The sequence below is a fragment of the Sebastes fasciatus genome, chromosome 3, assembly GCF_043250625.1.
Source record: "Sebastes fasciatus isolate fSebFas1 chromosome 3, fSebFas1.pri, whole genome shotgun sequence".
In the NCBI taxonomy this organism is placed as follows: Eukaryota; Metazoa; Chordata; class Actinopteri; order Perciformes; family Sebastidae; genus Sebastes; species Sebastes fasciatus.
The window spans coordinates 33367513-33383815 of record NC_133797.1 but is presented as its reverse complement, the minus strand read 5'-3'; the positions used below and the strand labels follow the sequence as shown (position 1 = coordinate 33383815).

The window sequence follows — 16303 nt, the reverse complement described above, 5'->3', positions numbered from 1 at the left end:
TTTAGGGTTATAAATGAATGTTCATATGATATGAATTCATATTTAATAAAGAAAAAGAAGAACGCTCTCAATCGTGGATATATTATGAGAACTTTGTTTACTGTGTTTCAATATGGCGCCCACATGTGAACGTTATTCACCCAGTGCATACGCCAAAACGCTTTCTTCTCTTCCTGGTTTGATTCTGCATTGTGTGGCCCACTACACACAGGCATTAGTGTCTCTTTTCATGGCCCTGCCAGTTTTACAGATTGAATTAAATCCTCACCGTTTAAATAATCATAATAAAAAGACTAATAACTGGCATTGTGTGCCGTTTGAGGCGTCCTGTCAACAGTTTAATAGATGTCTTTTGTAACTAATGGAAAAAATGCATTTGAACCATAAGGGTTTTTTGGCTACTGAGACAAATTTGCAGCAAGACTGACTTTCCACGCCTTCACAATTGAAAGTCTCTATTGCAGTGCCAAACCGCTCTTTCGTAGCGATTCATTTTAAACTCAACTTTGAACTCTGCAGTGGTGTGTGCAGCTTCCAGTAAAGCATACCTTCCAGTCTGAGTCAGACAGCAGCTCTTCCCAGCTCCACCCTCTAGTCCAAGTACCGTCACTTCCGGTTCCAAAAAAAACAAGATTGCGACAGCCAAAATGTCAAACTCGAGGCTTCAAAACAGTTGTCCACAAACCAATGGGTGACGTCACACTGTCCACTTTTATATACCCTCTATGTTCAGTCCACTGTAACCCTGTACAGGTTAAGCTGTTCAGAAGATGATTGTATGTATGATATGTTTGACTTGAAAACCGTAAGAAGCATTTTGTCATGGAAGACATTTGACATGTCACAGTAGAATAAAGCACAGACATGATTAATCAAATGAATGATTGATGATGATGAGCAGAGCCATCATTAGTGATATTAGTAACACCAGATTGTTACGCTTGATAGTCATCAAATTGTTTCCTGCTGTACGTAAAGTATATAGGCGTTCGTTGCTAAAGAGGATATGATTCATGTGCAGGGTCATTTCTAGAAATAGCCCCAGTGTCTGAACAATAACAGTCTGGACCATTATGGAGACTTGAACTCAAACACAAGACTTAACTTGGACTTGCAATTCTTTGACTTTTTAACACCTCTGACACACATACGAGTTTAGATTGTTCATCTCCATTGTAGTGAGACGCTGCTTTGGGTCTCTCCTGTGTTTAGTGTGCTTAAAAGTACAGTAGGAGCCGATAGCGGTGCGGGGTGGCAGGATTGAAAAAGCAGATAATCAGCAGGACCGGAACCACGTCTCGCAAACCGCAGCGATGGCTAAATTGAGGACCGGTGCGATTTCCGCCGGCACTGGGCTTCATACCGTGACTAGCGGAGATTCTAGCCACGATTAGGGAGGGGATGTATGAGATATGCCCGGTCTCTTCAATAAAACATCATGCACACTCTCATACACACAGTGTTTATCAGACTCATCTCACACATATTCAGCCTGTCTTGTCATTAAAAATGCATCTATTTGGTTACCATGTAAAGCAATCCCACAAGTAGGCCGTTGGCATGGCAAAGGCACAGCGAAAAACGACTTTCTCCTCTTCCCCTTCTGTGTAATAAGAAGCTCAGTCAGCACTGTGTCAGTTTTTACTTGCATCTGCAGGGCACTGAGAAAAAGGGCTAATTCCAGGCAAATTGCTCCCTTTGTCCGTATATGCTTGTTTTCACGCACACATACACGCTTTCTCATCTCTCTCCCACTCCGAGGCTTTAGTCTTTCTCCCTTAATGAGCCACTAAATATTTCAATTAAAGTGTCACCTGTCAGTCATGCGGCTCCAGGTGATGTTTTGTACTGTTGAGCCAACATTAGAGATCCCCGAACCAAACTGCCAGCGGAATTCATTTCAATCATCTTCCGCCGTGCGTGGTTGAACCCAGGGACTGAGACAATCCCCCAGCCTCCGCAGATACACACACCTCCTGTGCTGCCTTACCTCCACCAGCACCACCACCACCACCACCTCCTCCCTCGCTCCCTCCACCCCTCCCGCTTGTCTCCTCACTTTAATTAGCTCCGGATTAAATTAAAAGCTATATGTTGGCGTTAATTGATTTATCATGAGACAGCGTCTATAATTACAGGTTCTCAATGGAGAGATCTACTTCGTGACGCTAGAGGCTTCCCTCATTTCATTGTCTGGCTCCGTGCGTGTGTGTATGCATTTATGTGTTGCCGGTGTTTGTGTGTGATCACCACCGTAAGCATAATAAGCATTGTTGGAGCCAGTCAGAGGTTAGCGAGCAGGCACCACTCGATGAGCAAGGGAATAAAAGATGATGCAAATAGATGTCGTCTCGCCATAATGAAACACAATTACAGCTTTATTAGAAGATGTAATTGCTTTGTTAGAGCATCTCAATTTGTCCTTGTTGTGCGCCGTTTACTCCTGCCATTATACAATGCACATGCTCATCCATACTTGACCTGCTATGTGATATGTGACACCCCCCCCCTCGACACCCCCCCTTCAGTTATTATTCCGCGAGCATGGCGAGTTGTCTTTATTGTTTTTATGGAGAGAAGTGGGCTTTCACTGGTGATGGCTGGTTTGCTGTGAAGTACAATGAGGGAGCCTGAAGGCTTTGGCTGGATCACTGGCAATTGGTATTCTGTGGTGTAACATACACACACTAAAATGTGCAGACACCTCCTGTAACACACTGGCCTCAGTGTGGATACACACAATTTAAATGCAGATGCACGCAGACAAGCATGCAGACCCACAAAACTATATGCACACTTTTTTTTCTCTCTCTACCCAAACTCCTCTCACCCAGCTCATCTAAATGAGGGAGAAAATGAACCCGCTGCATTCCAGCGTTTCCTCTTTCCTCCCTTTCTTCCTTCCAGTCCACAGTACGCATCCTAATCGGGGCGAGCAGAGCGCCGAGTGCTGTATGTCTGTCAGTCTGTAACACCACGCGCTAGCCGGCATCAGGCCTGGAGGTGTGAAATGAGCCCGCTGGGGGCTATAGTCTGGCTTGAGCACTAGTCAAACAGCGCCGGACATCATGAGAGAGATGGTGTGTGTGGGGGGGGGGGCAGAGTGAGTGCAGTGAGGTGGAGGCGAAAGAAAGAAACGGACGATTTAAAAGATCGTGAGAGAACAAAGGAGTGAAGGAGAAAGAAAAAATATAAAGGCCAAGTCATCTGGAGAATGAGGGAGAGAGGAAAAGAAGGGAGGAAGATGGATAGAGAGAGGGGATGAGGGATGGAGAGACATGGCTCATCTGCCGCTGCTTTCTGGCTGCCGCGAGATTGCAGGATTTCCTAGATCAGCCAACTGTGGAAGTGAATTTTTCCCCTGCTTGTCTCCTCTCGCTCCCTCTCTTCCTCCACCTCTCTCGCGCACTTTCTCCCCCTCCCTCATCTTCTCTGTCCCTAACGTCTCTTCCCTGCCACTGAGCAATGGATTATATTCCTATTTCCTTTCCAGTGCTGTTGTGATGTCAGATAATACTCTTTTATCCTCTGTCTGTGGTACATGTCTGTCTTCTCATGTCTACATGCCTCTCCATTGTCACTATATTCTGTGTTTTTATAGTTAAAGTCTTTTGGAAATCAAAACATTGGCTAGACAGATGCACGAACAACTGAATTATATCCACATATGTTGTAAAATATTCAAAGGTGGAAAATATATGTAGGCTACCCTGGGGGTCAGCTGGATGATCAGTTCAGCAGTTGGCGCATCCATCTGCCCATCCAACACTTTGCGACAACTGGCCAGAATGATATGAAGTTGGTTATGGTAGGAAAGGCATTTTGTTCATATCAGTTTTTCACAAGTTCACAAAATTTCTTTGACAAATACGACAAAACTTGTATGACTTTTTTATGTGTATTTTGTGCTAGTTTGATGTGTAGGGACTTGTTAATGTTGTTTTTTTATTAGAAATGACAATATCAGGTATAATGTGTGCAAAATAGACAGCAAAATTGGATATGCAAGTTGTCTGTAAGATAAATATAATAAGGCTCACTCCAAAATACTGATAATTTAATAGGTTAACCCATTTGTGCTAGCATTGTGTTTATTTAATGTTTTCCATATGACTTTTTTTACACTGCGTATGTGTGCATATCGTTGATCTTCAACTCATTACGAGTTCATAGATACCAAATGCTTGATTGAGCTCCTTGTAGTTTCTGATACAGACATTTTCTTATCATACTATATCTAGTGTTTTGGGCACATGGGACTACTGTTTTTTACTAAAATATAATGGAGTCTATTGCGAAAACAGTAGTCCCATGTGCCCAAAGTCTAGATTTAAAAACAAAACTCACTTTTCAGCCCAACTGGTTGACCTATTTTGAAAACGTCTTCATATTTGTGCTTAGGAAAGCTCAGAGAAAACTTCCACCAAAGGAAATTAAGAATTTCAGTTGTGGGCTTGGATTAATAGTATGTTTCATTGAATGTTATTCCTGAATAGTTGAATGAGTCTGGCGTACATACCATGCATTCAACTCTACCTTAAGATGATATAGTGATAACATTAGCTCACAACACTAGTGGTTACGTTTTAAACACATGCATTTGAAGTAAGGATTTTCCATGCGTGTGGGACAAGGGCTTCTCAGCGGTAGGTAGTTACACGTTTTTGCATCCCTATTGAACTCGGTACCGTTCTGCGTGAAATCCATCAGCTAAGCTCCATTAGAGGGCGCAGCCTGGGTAATAAAAGTCCCTCCAAAACTCTCCACCCTTTTCTCTGAAAGTGAGTGCTTCAGACAAGAATGACAATAACCAGGTCTCTCTCTGAATGTTGAAGTAACCTGTACAAAGAAGTGTCAGTAAATTGCTGCAGGTTATAGTGTACCTTTTGGGGAAAGTAGTTTTCTGCTTTTGTCACATTTGAATTCAGGAACAATAGGTCACAGCTCAACATCAAGGGATGTGAGGTCACTGCATTTAACCCTTAACCCTTAATCACCTTGGTAGGAGCATTGCTAATACCCAACAGGCTTGGAAACCAGAGGAAACTTACATGACCATGGAGGGAGTACGCAAACTCCACAAGGAAAGGCCCTACTCACAGTGGTGTCTAGAAGGTAACCCACAAGTTGTGAAACTCTTGCGATACGGTTAAGGTTAGGCGTTGATCTCGAATAGTTATGGTTAGGTGTTGATCTCGAATATTTATGGTTAGGCGTTCATTTCAAATAGTTAAAGTTAGGCGTTGAGCTCGATTAGTTACGGTTAGGTGTTGATCTCAAATAGTTAAGGTTAGGCGTTGATCTCGAATAGTTAAAGTTAGACATTGATCTTGAATAGTTAAGGTTAGGCGTTGATCTCGAATAGTTAAAGTTAGACATTGATCTCGAATAGTTAAGGTTAGGCGTTGATCTCGAATAGTTAAAGTTAGACATTGATCTTGAATAGTTAAGGTTAGGCGTTGATCTCGAATAGTTAAAGTTAGACATTGATCTCGAATAGTTAAGGTTAGGCGTTGATCTCGAATAGTTAAAGTTAGACATTGATCTCGAATAGTTAAGGTTAGGCGTTGATCTCGAATAGTTAAGGTTAGATTAAGGTTAGGCGTCGATCTTGAATAGTTAAGGTTAGGCGTTGATCTCAAATAGTTAAAGTTAGGCGTCGATCTCGAATAGTTAAGGTTAGGTGTTGATCTTTAATAGTTAAGGTTAGGTGTTGATCTTTAAAGTTAAGGTTAGACATTTACCTTGAATGGTTAAGGATTGGCTTTGACCTTGAATAGTTAAGGATAGGTCGTCGGGCAGCGAGTCTCGCAAGAGTTTTTGCAAATTTTTTCCACATTTCGCAAATTACAGGTTAACTTCTAAACATGACCTCCGTTCACATTTGATCCACGGACCTTCTTGCTGTAATGCAATAGTGTTGCTTCGCACCACCATGCCACCCAGTAGCCCAGCAGGGCTGTATATATTGGTAATGACATAAAAAACTATATTGCTTTAAATTTCATGAAAAATGCTTATCTGTACTCGTAAAAAAGTGTAATGGGAAGTACCCCAAGGGCCTGCTGAGCAAAGCTGTATGCTAGTGACAAGTGGTTAGCCTCAGCCATTCCATATCTGGCGAGCTGTCAGAAATCAAAGCCAGCTCCCCGTCTAGATTACAGTTTGCCAGCCTGCCTCCATCCATCTCTCTCTTCCTCTGGACGGATGGACAGCAGATTAGGCCTGCTTCCACCGCGGTATGTTATACCCCATACTGCGCTAAGTGACCTATGATTAATTGCACATTATTAACTTAACTGAGATTGTTCTCCAGATACGTAGGCGTCGATAATGTCTGATTCCTCTTTAATAGGCCACTTCTGACAGTATTCATAATGTGCCATTTGCCCTGATCCCTCCCTAATGTATTCCTGCTTTGTGAAAATCTCACTAATTTAGGGGTGGGGGAAATGGGCCAAAGGGAACGGCGGATCGGGAGTGGGATGATTCTCCCCATCGGTTAGTTAGCCCACAGGCACAAGAGGATGCCTTTGGGGATGAGGAGCAGAAAAAAGCAAAGTTTGTTCATGTGTGAAATCCCCATCCTGGGCTTTTTCAAGTAGGATAGAGTTCAGTTACTCTTTAGGTTTACAGGATACAGTATCACCAGATGTTTTAGAGGTTACACTATATTTATAGATTACTGCTAGTATCCCATTTCCCTGTTGTTTCTGAATGAGGGCTTTTATGCTGTTAATGACTTGGAGTGATGTTCACCCATCCAGTTTAGCAGAAGAAGTGGGAACAGCGTCTGTAATTTAACATTTAAACCATTTACCTTTTAGTATGCATACTAATCGTATAAGTCGAGCTGTTGCTGTGTGCTTTATTTTGAAAACCTACTGTACTTGACAACTTTTCCACTGTCAGATTATTTCTCACCTTCCGAGTGACCAACCTTCCTCTCTCCAACCTCTAATCTCAGCCCAACCACCTACACTCTATCTCCAAATTGGTGCTCGCTGCCGTCACACACACACTCCACTGAAACACTCCAGTTGACCACCTTCTTCTTCACTTTTGTTAATCTTCCTCTGTCCAATCTGCTGTGGTCATAAACCCGTACACTCTATATCTCCAAAAGAGGTGTCCACTCAAGACTGAGTTCATCTCATGTCTCGTAGAACACCCAAGCCACCGGACACACACTCCACACACACACACACACACACACACACACACACACACACACACACACACACACACATTTGCGTTCCCATCTGTCCACCAGTAGCTCTCTAATCCCCTTTTTGTCTCTGTCAGGTGTGTTTGAGTTTGTGTGTCTCTTTGTGATTTTGTGCATACACGTGTGTCTGTGTGTGATGTGAAAAGCAGCAGGGTTTATCTTCTGTCTCGGTGTGATGTGGCGCAAACAAAGGCAGCGTCCACGCGGCCCCTGCTCGCGCTGCAGCAGGACTGTAAACACGGTGCCACTACAAAGGGAAAACCCTTGCCGCCCGCCTGCCTGTGTAAATCCCACTGCTTTCACCAATTAACACCAGGGAAGAAACTCGCCGCTTGCGTGCCGTCTGCTGGTGTTTACCAGTAGAGAGAGACTGTCGGAGAGAGAGAGAGAGAGGGAAAACATATTGCTTAGTCGTCCAGCAACTGTGGTACAATATGCCGGGGCTGACGTTTATGACTGTTTAGATAGCCATAACCACAGCAGGCGGTGATGGTAATAATGCTGTGTTGACATTAGCCCAGGTGGGAATATGTCAGCGCTGCGTCCCCACCCCCCGGTTGCCGCTTCTATTGTTGAGTAATTAATGCTTAATTAGGAAGCTTGCTTCAATCAGCGGCGGGGTCGTTAAGAGAGGTGTCGCACGCGCTATAAACAAATGTTACCTTTACGAATGCAAATCGAGCTGCTGTTTTGTTTTTTTCCCGTGCCCTCTTTTTTTTTTGTCCTTGCGCCGCCAAGCGTAAGGAGGGAGCGCACCGAGGCATCCATCTTGAGCTGGATGTGGGTGCAAAAGAATTGAACGGGGACGAGTTTTCTCATGTGCGTCTTCGCACTGCTGCTGAGTTGCTTATTTTGTCTCTCTTTTTTTCTTTGGATGTGGTTTATTATGTGTTCTGGGTTGTTATTTGGAGATGGATCCCCCATGCCACTGTGCTGTCACACTCCAACCTATGGATGGAGGCTGGGAGGGGCAAGGAGGGATGGATGGGGTTGGGGGTGAGGGGTACAGTCAGTGGAGAAAGGGTTGTGTGTGTGTGTGTGTGTATGTGTGTGTGTATAGGGGGGGTAAAGCTTAGTTGGGGGAGGAGAGCCAGAGAGAAGAGGAGAGCATGCAGCGTGCAGCTGGAAGAGGCAGAGATGAGCGGAGGCGTGAAATTGGCACTGCATCGTCCACCACCCACAGCCCCGTCCACCACCCTCAATCTCAGCCTGCTTGCCCCCTCCGCTCTGTTCCACCGAGGAAGGGACCACGTCTGCACTGACTATAGCACTCATGTGTGCATGAGTGTATGTGTGTGTCTGTACCCAGTAAGCTACATATGACACTTCTGTTTGATATGACCAAGTGATGCATTCTCTCACTCCCTCCCCTTACCTTACATACATCTCTTCGTTAACACACATACACAAGCACGCTTCACCCCACCCTCCCTGCCTGATACCCTCCTATGGAGTGGTCATAACTCACCTTAATTGTATTTCGTAGGTGGTGCTCAGACGTAGAGTGCATGGTGAAATGTAGCTGAGACCGTGAGAGAGCAGTAATGGGAATGAGGGCAGAGTACTGGAAGGAGGGGAAACGACCGACCTATTGGCCCCTGAAAACACACATTATGCATTTAGGGTGGACACACACACACACACACACACACTGGCATAAACATGCTCACCCTCAGCAAGCATGGAAACGCATACGCTAATGCAGACAGGTGGGCATTTACGGTGGCACGTTAGGCTTGCCACAGTAGTTGGTGTTACCGGTGTTACACGGTGGTCGGGCACACGTCGATTAGATTACGTACCCAGCTTCATTTTGCTTTTTTTACAGAAATAAAACCCATTTAGTTAATTTTCGCGTATCAGCGCCGTGTTATCAATACATAGTCGGACACTACAAACTGAAAGTTAAAGTGTCAACTCCGTACAGAGTCTCAGCACAGAGTAGCAGGAGTCAGATTTAACACACACGGGACGAGAGAGAATTGACCGACAAGATGATGGCGGAGGATTTGGTGTCGAAGCGAAAAGCAAAAGTGCTTATTTGCCAATATTTTAGATTTAAACCCAATGCTATAAGGGAACCATAACATTAATGAGGTACTTAATGAGCGAAAGCTCGACCGGAGAGGCCAGAAGAAAAGCCATCCGATGTTGAAGATCTAAGTAAATGCGCTACACATATTGACCGTCATCTTTTCTTGTAAAATGTCCGGTGTAATCGATAACGCCGATGTTGTCACGAGTTTATTAACCAGTTGGAAAATGTCCTCACCGTCACATCCCTAACACATGTACAAAAACACTGTATGCACTCGTACATCTACACAAGTTATTAGTTGTTGATGAATGCACATGAGCATGAAGGAGTTATTGCACCCCATCTCCTTTATTCAACCTTTTCCTAGGCTGTTTGTGTATGCTGGGGACCTTGAGACGTCCCAGTCTGGACTATATAGAGCTCTACGTCTACAATGAAAATGCTAATAACATTTTCGCTCCTTGCATGCATTTAAACTGCCTGTATGACTTCAGACATATCCACAGACACAGTCATACCATCAAACGTGTCCGCACACGCGCGCACACTTCCACCTTTTCCTCTCAGACAGCCTTGTTAATCAGTGTCATAGTAAATCAGAGGCCTGGGGTGTGAGGTTGGGTGGCATAATAAGCTCATCTAGCCAGTGAGGAGATTTTCTCTGCTGCTGTGTTGACTGGTTTCAGGTAATTAAAGCAGCAGCCACAACTGTGCTGTCCAGTCCCCTGTGAGTCCTCCATTGTCACTCCATTAGCAACTAACCCGGACAACCTGCTTTCGGGGTTGACGCGCACAGAAGAAAGCCAGTATGACGCTAATCAACTGTGTTGGGAGTCTATTGGAGGAGCTATTATGAGATATTTAAAGGTTCTCTATATGATATTCAGAGCATTAATATAGCAGCAAACAACTATTTGCTATGTAAAGATAAAGAGGAGTAATGTCTACCTGAGCAGAGAATGAAGTCCCTCTCCGTTTGTGTGTGTTGTAATCAGAGCTTCTCCGTGCTTTGTTGACATAGCCGGGCCGGCCGTGCGTGCCTTTTAGTGCATGTGAGTGTGCCCCACAGGCTAGCTCGCTCTGCACTGTTTTCATACGGCGGTCACAGCTGATAACGCCGTCCCGACCAACGGCACCGTAGCGGAAGCGTAGAACCCACCCTCCGGTTCCCCCCCAGGTTAACACTGTTAGCTCTGTCAGCACATTGCTATTGTTTTCGCTGTTAGCGCTGTTAGCACTGTTAGCTGCGAGCTGCCAGCTCAGCCGTCGCCATGTTGAGAGCCGTGCGGAGGCAATGGAAATGCTACCAATCTCGCATTTAGCACCTTTAAGCCATCTAAAAAGTTTGAAAACCTGCATGTTTTTATGTGTGTATATAGTTACATATGTATGAGTCTACTATGGATGTGCATACACCATGTTGTGTATGTGTGTTTGAAGGGCATACTGTAGATTTGTCTTGCAGTTTTTCCCCTTCTTTAATGGCGGGGTACATGGGGGGGTTCGGACAAAGTGTTTAGCTGGCTTCCATCAGACAAGGTCTAGTAATGAGAAGCCAATTGACTTTCCACTGCAGCCTTCAGCGGCCAAGAAGAAAAAGAACAAACCTCTCCATTGTTATCTCTTCTTCCTCCTCTTTCATCCCTCCCTCTATGGTCTAAAGAAGGAAGGTAATTCCAGCCAGGTCCTACTTCACACCTTCAATTTGTCTTTTGCTGCTCTCCCTCCTCCTCTCCTCTCCTCTCCTTTCTCCACTGCCTCCCCCTCCTTCGCATGTCTCCCTCTCTCCATCTATCTTTCTGTCTCTCTCTGTCACTCGCCCTCTCTCTCTCTCTCTCTCTTTCTCTTTCCCTCTCTCCTGGTGCAAGGTGATGGAGGCGGGTGTGTGTGGGTCTCAGAGAGCACGCCTCAGGGATTATACAGCCCGCTCGCATGAAAGATTCATGATGCTCGGGAGTGTGTGTGTGTGTGTATGTGTGTCTCTCACGCTCAGGCACTGACTGGAAAAAGGGAACAGGGAGAGACAGAGAGGAAAGGAAAGAGGGTTGGGGGGGATGGAGGGTGCAGAGTGTGAGACAAATTGACGGTGCACAGCATGGCTAACTCTCCAGGCTGCGATTATACTACTGGCTTTTTTTTGCACACACTTTCAGACGCCATCTTGGTTAGGCTTAGAAATGACCAGTTGCAAAAGTTTGGAACACAAATGTCTGAATTTTTCAATTAAACAGAAACGTTTTGGAGATAAATGGTCTTGAGGGTCTTTTGGACCCAATCTGTAAAGTCCTGTGGAAAACCTACCTGAAGAGCATTAAATTAATTTTCCAAAAAGAGAGACACAATCCAAAGAAGACCCACAGATAGACACTACCGAAATGCTGTCAGACCTTAATAGAGGGAGAACACCAACACTGTCAGCAGCGTTATGCATCAGTTAACAAGCAGATGTGGTCAAAAAAGCAGAAATAAAATAATAATGTCCTAAGAATGAATGTAAAGACATTGAAATTACAAAAACTATTTGTTGCAATTTGCCTTCAATCACCTCCTGCACCAAGAACAAATCATTCTGTAGCAGACTTTGCTATAGACAGACAGAATATAACAATTTTCCAACCAATTTGATATCAGGGAATCAAAAAAATTGGCATTCAAAAGCATAAATCTTTTACATAGCGTAATGAAGTATTCTCTCCTGTGGTGATTATGATGGCATGAAAGTTGATACTGAGTATGCTCACATCCATTCGGATCCACTCAAGTATTCAACATATTGACACACAGACACGAGAAAACAAGATTACCAGATTAGACTGAGTAGAATTTGCTGTCAGATTTCAGTTCCACAGAACAAAGTGGACCCGTTAAAACCTCTGTTGTGTTTTTTACAGGCCAGCGACAATGCGGCTGCCATGCAGTGCAAATACGAATAAAGGGACCTGTCTAAATCCAACCTTGAGTTACTTTTCATAGAACTAAGCGGGTGTTCAGACCGAAAATAGTACTGTGATAAAAATTGCAAGAGGCTGAGTTGATGTGGGTGTATTGCTAGAGGTACTGGTGAGATGAGATACAATACAGAAGTTTTGTTTGACTGATACGTCCATGAGTTTCGACGCTTATCAGACACCAGAACACGACAAAACAAGAAGCAACTACCGGAAAAACACTTGCCAGAGCCCTGTGCATCGACACCCCCCATTGTGCCGACTCACTGACATAAATGAGGACGTTTTTTAATGCAGTAATGTTGGTCTACACACAGCTTAACAAGTAGAGATACAAACACATGATCTGTGTCTCTCTCGGTGAATCATTTCTTGTGCCTGTTCACAAACTTGTTCCTATACTGCGTGTAGCGCAGCTGCAGACAGATGCAAGCTTTTAAAAAAGTTCAATGTCAACCCGAAAAGCACAGACAGTATGACGCCACAGCAAAAATAATACTTTCTTAAGAGTTTTGAAAACTGTCTGTAGTCAGGAAAGGTTGTAGGTCACTAATACACAACTTTAATTACTGATTTAAGGAGGTTGGCACACTTGAAACTCTTGCCCATGTCCTCCCCCTCTCTCTCTCTGTATGTAACTCCCTTCTTGCCAAGTCCACGCCAGGAAAGACCGTCTGGCACAAGAATTTGCCACAAGCTTCTCAGACACAGGAAGTGTGTCGTTGCCAAGTATCTATTGGTGTAGGACAACTCTATTCATGTGCCTTCACCTTGGCAGTCTGTCTACAAACAAAGGGAGGGGAGGGAAGAGTGGTTGTGGTGGCGTGTGTGTGTAATGTGTATGTGTTTATCTAAACCTCACTGGGTGCTCTCTAATAGCCCCTCGCAGGCCTGTTCCCCCTTCCTCTCTCCAGCATCTTCAAACACATTACATTATTGCCGCTTTTGATTGCATTTCAGATTAGAGAGCGGTTGTGGAAAGAGAGCAAAAAGAGTCAGATAGAGAGAGAGAAATGATGGCCGAGAGAGAAAGAGATGGATGGGGATGAGAGATACGGAACGCAGGAAGAGAGGAAGGAAGGGCAGATCAAGGGGAGACAGGGACAGACAGACAGACGGGAAGTATGAGAGAGTTTGAATGAGAGACAGACGGAAAGAAAACAGAAAAAAAAACAGAGAGGAAGAGCCTCTGGGGGAGCGTATTATACGGCCGTTACCCCCCTCCGGTGCGGCAGCGAATGGGAGAGGCTGAGTACCCACTATTCCAGTGACCTTGGAGGTCAGCTGGAGGAAAGCAGCATTAATCAAACTGACGCCCAGGCTGAGGCGGATGATAGCAGCAATGCTCACAACAACCCCCCTCTCACCCACCCACCCATCAACACCAGCAACCCCTCTACCACATTTATTAGCATTCTTCCTTCTTGCCACCTTTCTCTTTCTGTTGTCTTGCTTTCCACACATCACCCTCTTCCCCTTTTTTTTCTCTTTCTTTCCGTCTCTCTCCTCCACATCATCCATCTCCCTCCTCCTCCTCCTCTTTGCATGCCCTGAACCCTCTCTGGATCTCCGGCTACAAACAGTGAATTAACCCGTCTCCACCCTGTGTTAATGGACTTCTAAATATCAGCCCTTGCCTGTGGATATGCCACCAACATTTACATTGGATGTGGGATTGAGTGAGTTGCCTTCTGGCCACTCGCAGACGGCGCAGATATCGATGTGCTTGTTTTGCTCTCTGCGTCGGTTCATATTTTGTGGGAAGTCAGGTCGGGATGCTCGTTTGAATATATGCGTGCACGTAATGAATGTGCAGAGGTATGTGAAAAATGCAGCGCCAGGCCTCTAATATCGGCCTATTCATGTGGCCTTTATCATGCCCTTTTCTCTAATGTCAACACACACATGTAAATACAGATGCAATCATTATTTGCACAACACTGCACAGTTTTGACCTATAGTGAGGTGTAAGTATAGAATTAATTTGTGTTGAAACTTTTAAAACAATTACTAAAAATAAATCCAGATGAGGAGCTGCAATAGGACTTCCCTGACCTAAATATGCAGCTTCAACCATCCGCCCACCCCGCTGTGCAATGCCAGCCAGCCAGCCAGCCAGTGAAAAATAAAGTCAACAAGCTAGTGTGTACACGTGGTAGTTCTGTGTGTCAGTCAATACAAACCAATCAATACACCCAGGGCCCTTACTGAATCAGGTGTGTGAGAGGGAGAGTGTGGGTGTGTGTGTGTTTGGGTTGGGGGTTGGGGGTGGTTATAGGAGGCTGGGTTAATCTGTGACTGCTCGTCTGCGCTGATGATAGTATTGATCTGGTGAAGATCATGTGAAGGTCAGGATGTGTTGTCTCTGTTTGGACCGCCTTGATCTTAATACACTGTCTGTCCTTTCACTGCCGGTATATAACGGCAGCACATACTACTTCATCTCTAGTAGAAACCTCAAATATAACAGCGGAGGGCCCATATAAAGAGCGAGAGCAGCAGACAGCAAAATAAATATCCGGCTTTTACAAGTTTAAAGATGAGGTGGACAATGTGTTTGAGTCAGTGTTTTGAGTGATAGGCTAAGTAGAACAAATCATGCATGGCATTATTATAATCAGTTTCTATCGTAAACAGGGGACTAAGGCAGAAAAGTGCAACCTGTGATGTTAGCATTTTTTTGATTGACACCTCTACTACCTTCCCTCTCTGTGGGTCATTATCATCATTTCAGAATGATGAAACAGAAACTAGGCTTGTTAGCACTTAATTATTCATTTGAATCCATAAAGGCAATCAATTAAGCTTAAGTGTGCAATAAATCTGATTAACCAGTCAGTTCCCAAAACACCATAAAATCCACGCAGGTCTTATACCCTGGTAATGAGTTTGCAAGTAGGGAGGGGGGAAGGGGCTAATAAGTGTGGGTGCTCACCCACAAACACACACACACACACACACACACACACACACACACACACACACACACACACACACACACACACGTGCACAAACCCCCGTTATACAAACCACTATTGTGTTTTTTTTTTTTTTTTTCGGGTGATAATTTGATGCATTAGCATTTGGGGATGAAAGATAAGCAGGGCTTAATGTATGCTAATATTAAGGTCTGCGGCTCGCAACAAAATAAAGCAAGGTCATCAGGAAAAAGGCACACTTGTAATTAATAGATGAATTCATTACAAAAACAATGACTCAGTTCAAAACCGCTCATTAACAAGATAAGGCATTTGAAATGAAAATAGAAACGTTAATGTGTTGACAACGAGAGCGACTACGCTCAACCTTGAGATGCCGTTAATGCGGTGTGTCTGTGCGTTTGATTGGGCGAATCTGCCGGCCTCTTTTTCCGCCGCCGCTGTATCATTCCTCATTATTCTCTGACACACGCGCTCGCTGCCTCTCTGCCTTCCTCGCTCCATTCCAGCCTCCTTCAATCCCTCCCTCCCTCTCTCGCTGGCCTTTACCTGCTCGCTCGCCTCAGGGGAAATTACCACAGCTCAGAAACGCTGTCCTACTGCACTGCAACGCTCCGCTCTGCCCTGCCTCCCTTCCTCCACACCCGTACAGCACACACATATGGACAAATACACACACGTCGTATACTGTGGACATGCACTCACACACGAGCATGCATGCACACAAAAACACCCCCACACATGCAGACAGCGACTGAGTAACCCCTTCCCCACTCCAGGCATTGCCCCTTTACCAGCCGCTGCATAGAGTGTTTCTTCTTACTATTGTCCTCCCCCCATAATATATTATGTACTATACAGAGGCACAGCAGTATACGGAGGATTAGAAGCATGTTGTCGCCATGGTCTGCACTGTATTTGTATGTCTAATAGTAGAGTTGTTCCGATACTGATACCAGTATTGGAAATGCGTCCGATACTGCCCAAAATTCGGAATTGAGTATCGGCGAATACGCCAGTCTATGCACCGATCCGATACCATAATTTATTAACCCAGAAAAAAATCAACTTGTTTAACCGGAAATTCTGCTTCGCTGCTCCAAAACAGTAGCCTTCACTGTGCCGTCGCCCTGGATGTATCATGGCTGCC

The 16303-nt window shown here is 44.7% G+C and overlaps 1 protein-coding gene across 2 annotated transcripts in view; it reads left to right on the top strand.

The window, feature by feature from the left end:
• The window catches only part of tnrc6c2 (trinucleotide repeat containing adaptor 6C2), a 154285-nt gene that overhangs the window by 69905 nt on the left and 68077 nt on the right, over positions 1-16303 (top strand). The window lies entirely within an intron of this gene.